The sequence below is a fragment of the Carcharodon carcharias genome, chromosome 27, assembly GCF_017639515.1.
Source record: "Carcharodon carcharias isolate sCarCar2 chromosome 27, sCarCar2.pri, whole genome shotgun sequence".
NCBI classification, from domain to species: domain Eukaryota; kingdom Metazoa; phylum Chordata; class Chondrichthyes; order Lamniformes; family Lamnidae; genus Carcharodon; species Carcharodon carcharias.
In genome coordinates, this window is record NC_054493.1 from 9,125,552 (window position 1) to 9,135,408 (window position 9,857).

Sequence of the window (9,857 nt, forward strand, 5' to 3'; positions counted from 1 at the left end):
TGTCTAACCGCATCGAACCCGTGCTGTACCTGCCCTGGGAGCATTTAATGTGGCAATGGAGAGGGAGCTTTAAATTCTGTGCCTAGCTCCATGCTGCATCTGCCCTGGGAGTGTTTGATGGGACAGTAGACCCCGTGTCAATATTGCACTCGACCGTGACCCTGTCCCTGCTTATAGTACACAGACCAGATCCTGTCTCATTTTATATTACACTAGACGCTGTCTCAGTTTGCATTACAGTAGGTCCTGTCACAGTTTATATTCCGCTCGCCTGTCTCTGTTTATAATATACTCGGCATGTCTCTGTTTATACAGCACGTGACACTGTCTCTGTTTATACCACACTAGACTCTGTCTTTGTTTGCATTACATTAGGCTCTCTCCCTGTTTATATCGCACTCGATATGTTTGTTTATATTACACTCGACATGTCTCTGTTTATATTATACTAGACAGGTCTCTCTTTATAATACACTAGACCCTGTCTCTGTTTATATTCATCTAGACCTGACTCTGTATTGAAGTAGGTGTTGCCTCAGTTCTGCACTAGATCATGTTTATATCTAAATTACTTTAGACCCTGGCTCAATTATTACTGCACTGCACAATGTGGAGATTGGTTGGGGTGGAAATAGTAAAGATAAAATAGCAAGATGGTGGGAACAGTAATAATGCTAAAATTCTTTAGAGAACAATTAGCATGGGTGCCTTTTTCGATGTTGTGACTTGTCCTCCCTGCATCCCAGATTTATGTTCATAAACTGCAGATCTCTCTTATCTTGCAGCTGTTTAAATTAAAGCATTTAAATCCTATTTCCAGGGCCTAGTGCGATGAAGTAAGGGAATATACTAATGCATTATAAACAGAGAACAATTACATAATTAACTCAGACAGGGTCTAGTGTTACAGAAACAGAGACATGGACTAGAGCAGTAACAATGAATCAGGCCCAGCATGATATGAGCAGAGACATGGCGAAGTGCAACAATATTCACACCCAATGTCCTGAAGTCCCACAGAACCAGATAAGATATGGGTGGAGATATGTCTTGGTGATTACCACTTATTGCCCTCACTCAGCTGATGAACATGTACTCCTTCATCTTTAGCACTGCTTGGAAGAAATACTGAAGGTAGCAAGGGCAACGAATGTGCCGTGGATTTGCAAAGTCAATTACCATTTGACAGGACCTCTTGTGACCAAGCTGGATGAGTCTTGAATGATGTATCTGCCAGACTGGACCTGCCACAAATGGTGATAGAGCCAACACGAAGGAAAACCTTACCTGATCTCCGGCCCATCACACTATTGATATAGGTTAGAGTGACATCTGCACTGTCCTTGCAGAAACCAAGGCTGCTGTTCACACTGTGCACATTCTCCATTGTGTTCCGCGGCACTGCCACTGTGCTAAACGGGATACATTCAGAACAGATCTAGCAGCTCAAAACTTGGCATTTACGAGATGCTGGTGGCCATCAGCAGCAGAATAATTGCATTCAATCACATCCTGTAATCTCATGGACCAGAATATCCCTCACTCACACCTTGGTGTGCCTGTCCACAGATCCATGAAGGTAGCAGGGAAGGGAGATAAGGTTGTTAAGAAGGCATATGGGGTACATGCTTTTATTAGCCGAGGTGTAAAATACCAGAGCAGGGAGGTTATGCTGGAGCTGCATAAAATACTGCTTAGGCCGTAGCTGGAGTTCTGTGTGCAGTTACCAAACTATAGGAAAAATGTGATTTCACTGGAGAAGGTGCAGAGGAGATTTGCCAGGATGCTGCCTGGGCCGGAGGATCTGAGCTATGAGGAAATATTGAATAGGTTGGCGTTGTTTTCTTTGGAGCAGGGAAGGTTGAGAATGGACCTGATAGGGGTGTGGAAGGCTATGAGGGGCATAGATGGAGTGGATAGCAAGGCACTTATTTCCCTTAGTAAAAGGGTCAATAACCAGGGTGCACAGATTTAAAGTAAGAGGTAGAAGGCTAAGAGGGGATTTGAGGATAATGTTTTTCACCCAGAGGGTGATGGGAGTCTGGAACACACTGCCTGAAAGGGTGGTTGAGTCAGAAATTCTCGTAACATTTTAGAAGTATTCAGATATTCACGCGCATTACTGTAGCCTCTAGGGCTAAGGCCAAGCACTAGACAATGGGATTAGTGTCGTCAGATCTTTGTTGACCTGCGGGGACACTGTGGGCCAATTGGCCTCCTTCTGTGCAGTAAACGTCTACAAGTCTCTGAGTCTAACATCCAGGCTGGGGACAATGAGGAATGTAGAACCACAGGTCAGAAGCAACACTAGGCATACCTGAAAATGATGAACCAAAGTGTGAAGCAAGAACACCGCAAATAATGGACAACAGAACAAATCCGTCCCCTTGCCTCTCATTGTCTACTCTAGACCATCAATAAAGTGATTGAAGGTATCGCTAACCTGCTCACCAAGGCTCAGACTGGATCCACCCGGATCAGCCAGCTTCAAAGCTCATTGTAAACTTAGTCTGAACATGAAAAATAGAGCTAACTCCCGGCGATGATGTACGAGTGTTTTAGTAATTTGTGTCAAAGTAGAGTTTGACTGAGTGTGTCATAAAGAAGCCTTGAAAGGAGTCACCTCAATGGGAATCAGGAGAAGTCTCTCCACTGATTGGAGTCACACCGAGCACACATGAAGATGTTGTGGTTGTTGGAGACCAATCATCTCAGCACCAGGACATCATTCCAGGAGTCCGTCAGAGAAATGTCCTTGGCCCAACTATTTTGACTTACAATATTGTCTCTCCATCTCACAGACACATGGCGTAATGCAACTATAATTTAAACAGGAGCACAGATAAAAGTAAAATACAGTGGATGCTGGAAATCTGAAATTAAAACAGAAAATGCTGGAAAAACACAGCAGGTCTGACAGCATCTGTGGAGAGAGAAACAGAGTTAAATTTTCGAGTCAGTATGACTCTTCTTCAGAGGCATAGTCTAGTGTCGTAGTTACAATGACCCGGTCTGGTGTAATATAGACATTGTCAAGATCTAATATGATATAAACTGAAACAGCGTCCAGTGCAATACAAACGGAAAAGGCTTCTAGTGGAATATTAATGAGTAATGGTCTATTTTGATACAAACAGAGGTCTGATCTAGTACAATGGAAATGAGGTAGTGCCGAGTGCATTCATAATCGAAACAGAATCCTGTATAACATGGGAGAGATGATCGTACAGTGGGGACGTCACTGGATTAGAAACCCAGAGATTAGTAACCCAAACCTTTGCTCCGGGGATAGGGGTTTGAATCCCGTTATGGGTCCGGCATGTAAAATTTAAATTAAATTAATAAATCTGGAATTGAAAGCTCGTCTCAATAATGGTGACCAAGAAACTAAAATCGATCATCTTAAACATCCACCTGGTTCACTGATGTCCTTTAGGGAAGGAAATCTGCCGTCCTTACCTCGTCTGGCCTACATGTTTTTTTTGTTCATGGGAATGGGGATAACATTGGCTCGGCCAGCATTTATTGACATCGCTAATTTCCCTTGAGAACAGTGTGGCTCATTAGGCTATGTAAGTGTGAACCAAATTGTTGTGGATCTGGAGTCATACATAGTCCAGACCAGGTGAAGTTAGTGAGCCAGATGGGCTTTTATGACAATGGTTTCATGGTCATCATTAGACATTTGAATTCAAATTTTACCATCTGCCGTGGTGGGATTCAAACCCAGATCCCAAGCCATTTAATAGCCCAGTGAGGATACCACTACACCACCGCCTCCCATACATATAACTCCAGACCCACAATTTTGTGGAGCTCTATTCTTCAGTTATTTGTTTAATTGTCGATGACCATTAATGGCTGGATGCGACAGGACTGCAGAGTAGATCCGATCTGTTGGATGTGGGATCTTCGAGACCGTGGTAGACAAATATTGGTATTGACAGGTTTGGTATTAATTGAAACAGGGCGCAGTGAAATATAAACAAGAGGTAGTGTTTAGTCCAACATATGTATAGATGGAGACCAAGTTAAAAAGACAGGGACAGGGTGCAGTGCAGTGTTAATTGAGACAATGCATGTTTCATATCATGTGTCCGTCGAGATTTCAAGTCCATCTGCTGGCCAAACTCTGCAATTGCAGCTACTGTGAAAATATCGCTGTCAGGTCTGATCTTTGATATTACTGTATCAAGAATCCACTTCACCAGATTTCGTACCACATTGCCTTCTGCAGGGGGTGTCAAAATTTAGCAAAATACAACTAATTGCAGATACACGTGGTTATTTACCGCACGTTAAGATCAGCACCAGAGCAAAGTGGCTCAATTCCTGGTGGTGCATCTCTGTTCATCTTGATTAAAGGGAGTGATGTTGACCAGGGCGCTGTACAGACACCATGGGAACTTTAATGTCCACCTCAACAAACATAGTGTTGTGGGGAGTTTCATGATACTAAAAACAGTTAGGGTCATTTAATTCGATAGTTAAGTGTTACAGAGCCTCCCAGGGAGTCCAAATGGGTTTTTAAGTTGAAGTACAAGATGCCACCTCGATCTGTGTGTGTTTGAGGGAGAGGGAGAGAGAGAGGGAGGAGCACATCATATTGTTTGCATTTAAGTTTCACGAAGATCCTGGACAACCTTCCATCTATAAAAGGCCACAGACACACAATGGAAACAAATCCATTTCAGATGTGCTGGTGGCTGAGGAGGCCAATTGTTGTGAGGCAGGTTCTGCCAGAAGTGCTGCTCATGAAGCTACAAAGTGGCGTTGTGGGTTTCTTTTTTCGGCGCTAGCCTCGATTGCTAAGCTGCTGTAGCCGCTGGTCATCGCGGTGGTTCATGCCAACCCACAGGAGGTTTTGCCATTTTCCTCAGTCGTCCGTTAGTTACACTCAGTTGTGATAATCGATATTTAGGGCCTTCACTTCGAGCATCCTTGAAGCGGAGCGTTGGGCGTCCGACTGGTTGTCTGGTTCTGGCTACATCACCAGACAGAAAATCATTGCGTATGTGACCAACTTCAATCCTGCAGACGTTCCCAAGCCACAAAAACCGCCTCTGCTTGATGAATTTTGCCGCCTTGGGAGCTGTTCCTTTGACAGTACCACTGCATTCGTGACTTTATCCTGCCAGTACATACCCATAATGCGCAGAAGGCAGTGAAGATGGAAATTGTGGAGCTTCTTTTCTTGATAGCTGTAAGTTGTTCATGTTTCATCGCCACACACCAAGGTGCTAAGTACACAGGCCTTACAAACCACCAGCTTGGACCTAAGTGTCAATTTGATGTTATTCTAGGGGCGTTTCATGAGTCAGCCAAACGTGGCAGCTGCTTTCCCCTTTTGCGTATCAAGCTCTGAAGCAAGGAACAGGCTGTCTGTCATCGTGGAACCCAGAGGGCTGATTTTTTTTTCCATGCGGGTGGTATTTAGTGTGACCAATGGCGGAACTGCAACCCCTTGCCCAAGACCACGGTTTTCTTCATGCTTATAGTCAGGGAGAACAAGGACCAAGCATAGAAGAGTCAGTTCATGAGTCTTTGTGGATAAGTTTCTGTTTTGATGATGGAGTTATCAGCATAGAGGTATTCTCTGATCAGGACTCAATGTGCTTTTGTCTTCGCTTTCAGTCTTATAGATTGTAGAGCTTGCGGTCTGAGTGAGTTTGTAAGTCGACTCCTTCTATATCGACAGGGAAGGCAAAGATCAAAAGCATGGAGAAAAAGATGCCAAAAAGATTGGGGCTAGGACACAGGCCTGTTTCACTCCATTCTTCACTCCTAATCTGTCGGAAGTGGAATCATCAATCTGTACAGTACAATAAATGTTATCATGGAAGGAGTGAATGAGACTGAGGAGCTTAGCTGAACATCCAATTTTCCCCAAAACTTTATCAATTCCAGTTCTGCTGATGGCATCGAACATATGGAGCAGATCATGTCCAGAGTATACCTTCCAACACAAGTACCACACTGTGCTTCGGCCTGCAAGTAGATGAAGTCTTTAAAGTATGACCCAAGCAAAGGCTTTCCCCATGACTCTATGAATGAGATATACCTGTAGTTATTGAAGCCACATCTTTGGCTTTGTTTCCGGCAAGTGTAATGATTTTTGCATTATGCATCTTCTGTGAGCTCCTGAATGGATTGTGTCTTTCAGCAAAGAAGGAGAAAGTCATAAAGGCTGAGAAAAATAAGTAATTGTAAACACCACTTATTATCAATTCACCACGACAGGAAATAATTATATTCACGAATTCACACCAATTCACAAAGATAAATAGTTATATTCACCAATTATCATCTACTCACAAAGATAAATAATTATATTCACCAATTATCATCAATGCACGAAGGTAAAAAATCATATTCACCAATTATCATAAATTTGCAAAGATAAATAATCATATTCACCAATTATCATCAACCCACAAAGATAAATAATTATAATCACCAATTATCATCAGTTTGCAAAGATAAATAGTTATATTGACCAATTATCATCAGTTCGAAAAGGTAAATAGTTATATTCACCAATTATCATCAACCCATAAAGATAAATAATTATAATCACCAATTATCATAAATTCACAAAGGTAAATTATTATATTCACCAGTTATCATCAATTACCAAAGATAAATAACTAGATTCACCAATTATCATCAATCCACAAAGATAAGTAATTATAATCACCAATTATCATAGATTCACAAAGATAAATTATTATATTTACCAATTATCAGCAATTCACAAAGGTAAGTAGTTATATTCACCAGTTATCATCAATTCACAAAGATAAATAATTAGATTAACCAATTGTTTTCAGCAATTTAGTTCATATAAAGTGTAATCGTGGTTTATTTAACATCATTAACATTGATTGAGGTCATATTGACCATTCTGTCAGCAAGGAATCACATCTGTCCCAGAATCCAGTGGGAAATGGAATTAAATCAGACCGAGGGTAATGAGCAGCTACCCAGCAGCCTCTGCGCTTTACTGACAAGTAATCACCTCATCATCACACAGAAACTCCTGATATATAACTGGAGCGTGTGAGGATTTGTAAAGTGATGGTATAAAAAAAACTACCTGGACCTGACGTTAAAGCAATATGTATACATTAACTCCAGATTTGTTATTTCCCTCGTTTGGAAGGTAATGGAACATTCATGGCTCTCCGGAGAGTTTCACACAATTTCTGTTCCCACAGTAATAATGTTTAGCCTGCTACCTTCACTAATTTGGCTGAGGTTATGTTGAATATTTTGTTGTACATGAAAGGACCACATGTTCCAAAGATTACAATCCTCCTCCCTAAACAGAATTATGTACCCGCTTTCTGTCTCAAAGATTATGTTTGTCCATCAGCAGAACAGAATCATCAGTACCGCAGGGACATCTCCAGCCTCCTCTTGGACACGTTTACCTCGATAGTTCCCGATAGCCCGGGGATGGTATTCATCCGGAAAATCTGGAAGGACTGAAAGTATTAGACTGACACAAATTAAATACAGGACCTGCTTCAAGGTATGAAGTAGTCAAGCAGAAAGTTGAGAATGGAGAACAACATCTTTCAGGCGCAGCTATCGATACATCAATCAATCCATTCATTGATTCCTTTATCAAAATAGTCAGGCTTCAAACTTTCATTCAGTCCTGCATCACCGCAGCCAACCCTCCTTTCTTTGGCAGACGGGAGTGTTGTAGTAATGTCACTGGACTAGTAATCCAGAGACTCAAATGATTCTTCTGTGGACACGTATTCAAATCCCACCATGGCAGGGAGTGGGATTTAAATTCAATAATAAATCTGAGATTGAAAACTGGTCCCAGTGAAGGGAGCCGTGAAACTGTAATCGGTTGTGGGGAATAAACTCATCTGGTTCACAAATGCCCTTTAGATAAAGAATTCTGCCACCCTACACGTGATTCCAGATCCACAGCAACATGGTCGACTCTAACTGCCTTCTGAAATGACCCAGCAAGGCACTCAGTTCAAGTGCAATTAGGGACAGGGAACAAATGCCTTGCCAGCGACTTTCACATCCCGTGACAGAGTAAAGGGGCAAAAAATCACGCAAACATATATGTTTATCCATTACAAAATGTGTCCTCTCCCTAAGTCCCCCCTGCTAGTATGTCTGTATTTCTTTCTATCCATTCATCTATCCATCACAATATTATGTTGGAGAGATCCTCCAATGAGCCATTGATGCCAACAGGGTGTCAGAGAAGCCGGATAACTTTCCTTTCCTGGGAGATTGGAACAGTTCATATAGGTTCACAACTTAAAAATTAGAACTGATTCCAGTGTTGTTGCTGGGTAGATTTGTTATAAATAGGACTTGTTGACAATGTTAAGGGTTTGAAGTTGGCTTGCAGCCAAGCGGCTAGTACTGAGGAAACAGATCTTTCAGTTACTGCACAAACCCCCAGGTGCTTCCTGTAAATAACATTGGACATTCGAGCGTCCTTGACTGCAGCCGGCTGGCTTGCTGCCAAATACTGTGTGGGGCAGATTAGCCTGGATATGAATGAACAAAACGGGATTTAGCCATTCAAAAATAAATATTTCGGCCGCACATGAAATGTGCATTTTAAATGGTATTCCAACCAAGGAAATATTTGAATGAATGCCGTGTTCACTATGAGATTACGCACTATCAGGAAATAGTAAGTTGACTATATACTATTTAATTTATATGACTTCGAAGTAAAGGGCATCCCAGTTATTAAAGCCTGTTTATTAATAACTTCATGGAGTGCGAGAGAGCAATTTTGATGGTCCCAAACCCCCAATCTAATGAGATGACTAGAATGGCAAAAAATTAAAAGAAAATCATGGAATTGCCTTGAACCCGCAGGAATTCCTTGAATACTCTCCGAGTTGTACACCTCATTTAACCTGAGGGGTCTCTTAAACCTGATTAGCACCGTGAACTGTCCATAGAACCATAGAACATTACAGCACAGAAAACAGGCCATTCGGCCCTTCTAGTCTGTGCCGAAATATTATTCCGCTAGTCCAGTTTAATTTTTGATGATTTCGATTATATAACAGTCCCTCTCATAGCTCCCTATGAGTGGAGAAATGACCAGTTCATGACCTCTTTCAGTGGAAAATAAAGCATTTATTCTTGTGACATTGTGTAATATGCCGCAAAGCCCTGATACACTGCATTCCCAATACCAGTGAATGGCAGACAGCCGGTATCCAAGTAAATTAACAGCAATGATTTGGATGCTGAAGGATAACTTTGCTGATCTCCGTGTCCGTTCTGATTCATTAATTTCTGTGTGTCAAAAGTTGTAAATTTTATGTTTCTCCGTCAACTCACTGTTTGATTATCAGGCAGGTGGGCTTCTTTTACCGCTAATTTTCACATGGCTGTCTTAGGGTCAGGAGCAGTTCGACAAATGCAAGGAGAGACGTTGTATAATGTGAGAAGATTCTTCTTATCTCCGGACCCAAATTGTGCAGCAATAGGCACCCACACAGTAAATAGAATCACTTTGTTCATCCCCGCATTTAGTTACATAAATCAATATCAATTCCCATGACTGATGAAACTTAATTACTGTAAGGAGATAGAGACCCGGAGTCGCTGCAAAACAGACTGACGGTCCCTTTATTCCCTGATGATGTAATTTATTTTTAGGTTCAACCCCTTGTGAAATAGTGTAGAAATAAATGGGCTTAATTTTCAATGAATTTTTTTATTAACAGATGTTCAACTGAAATTTCACTATTAGAATCTCGGGAGACATTACAGTGAATCCATTCAGCCATACAGATGAAATGTCCACTTTTAACAATAACCTGTTGTAAATATCGGAGTCCATTCTGTTG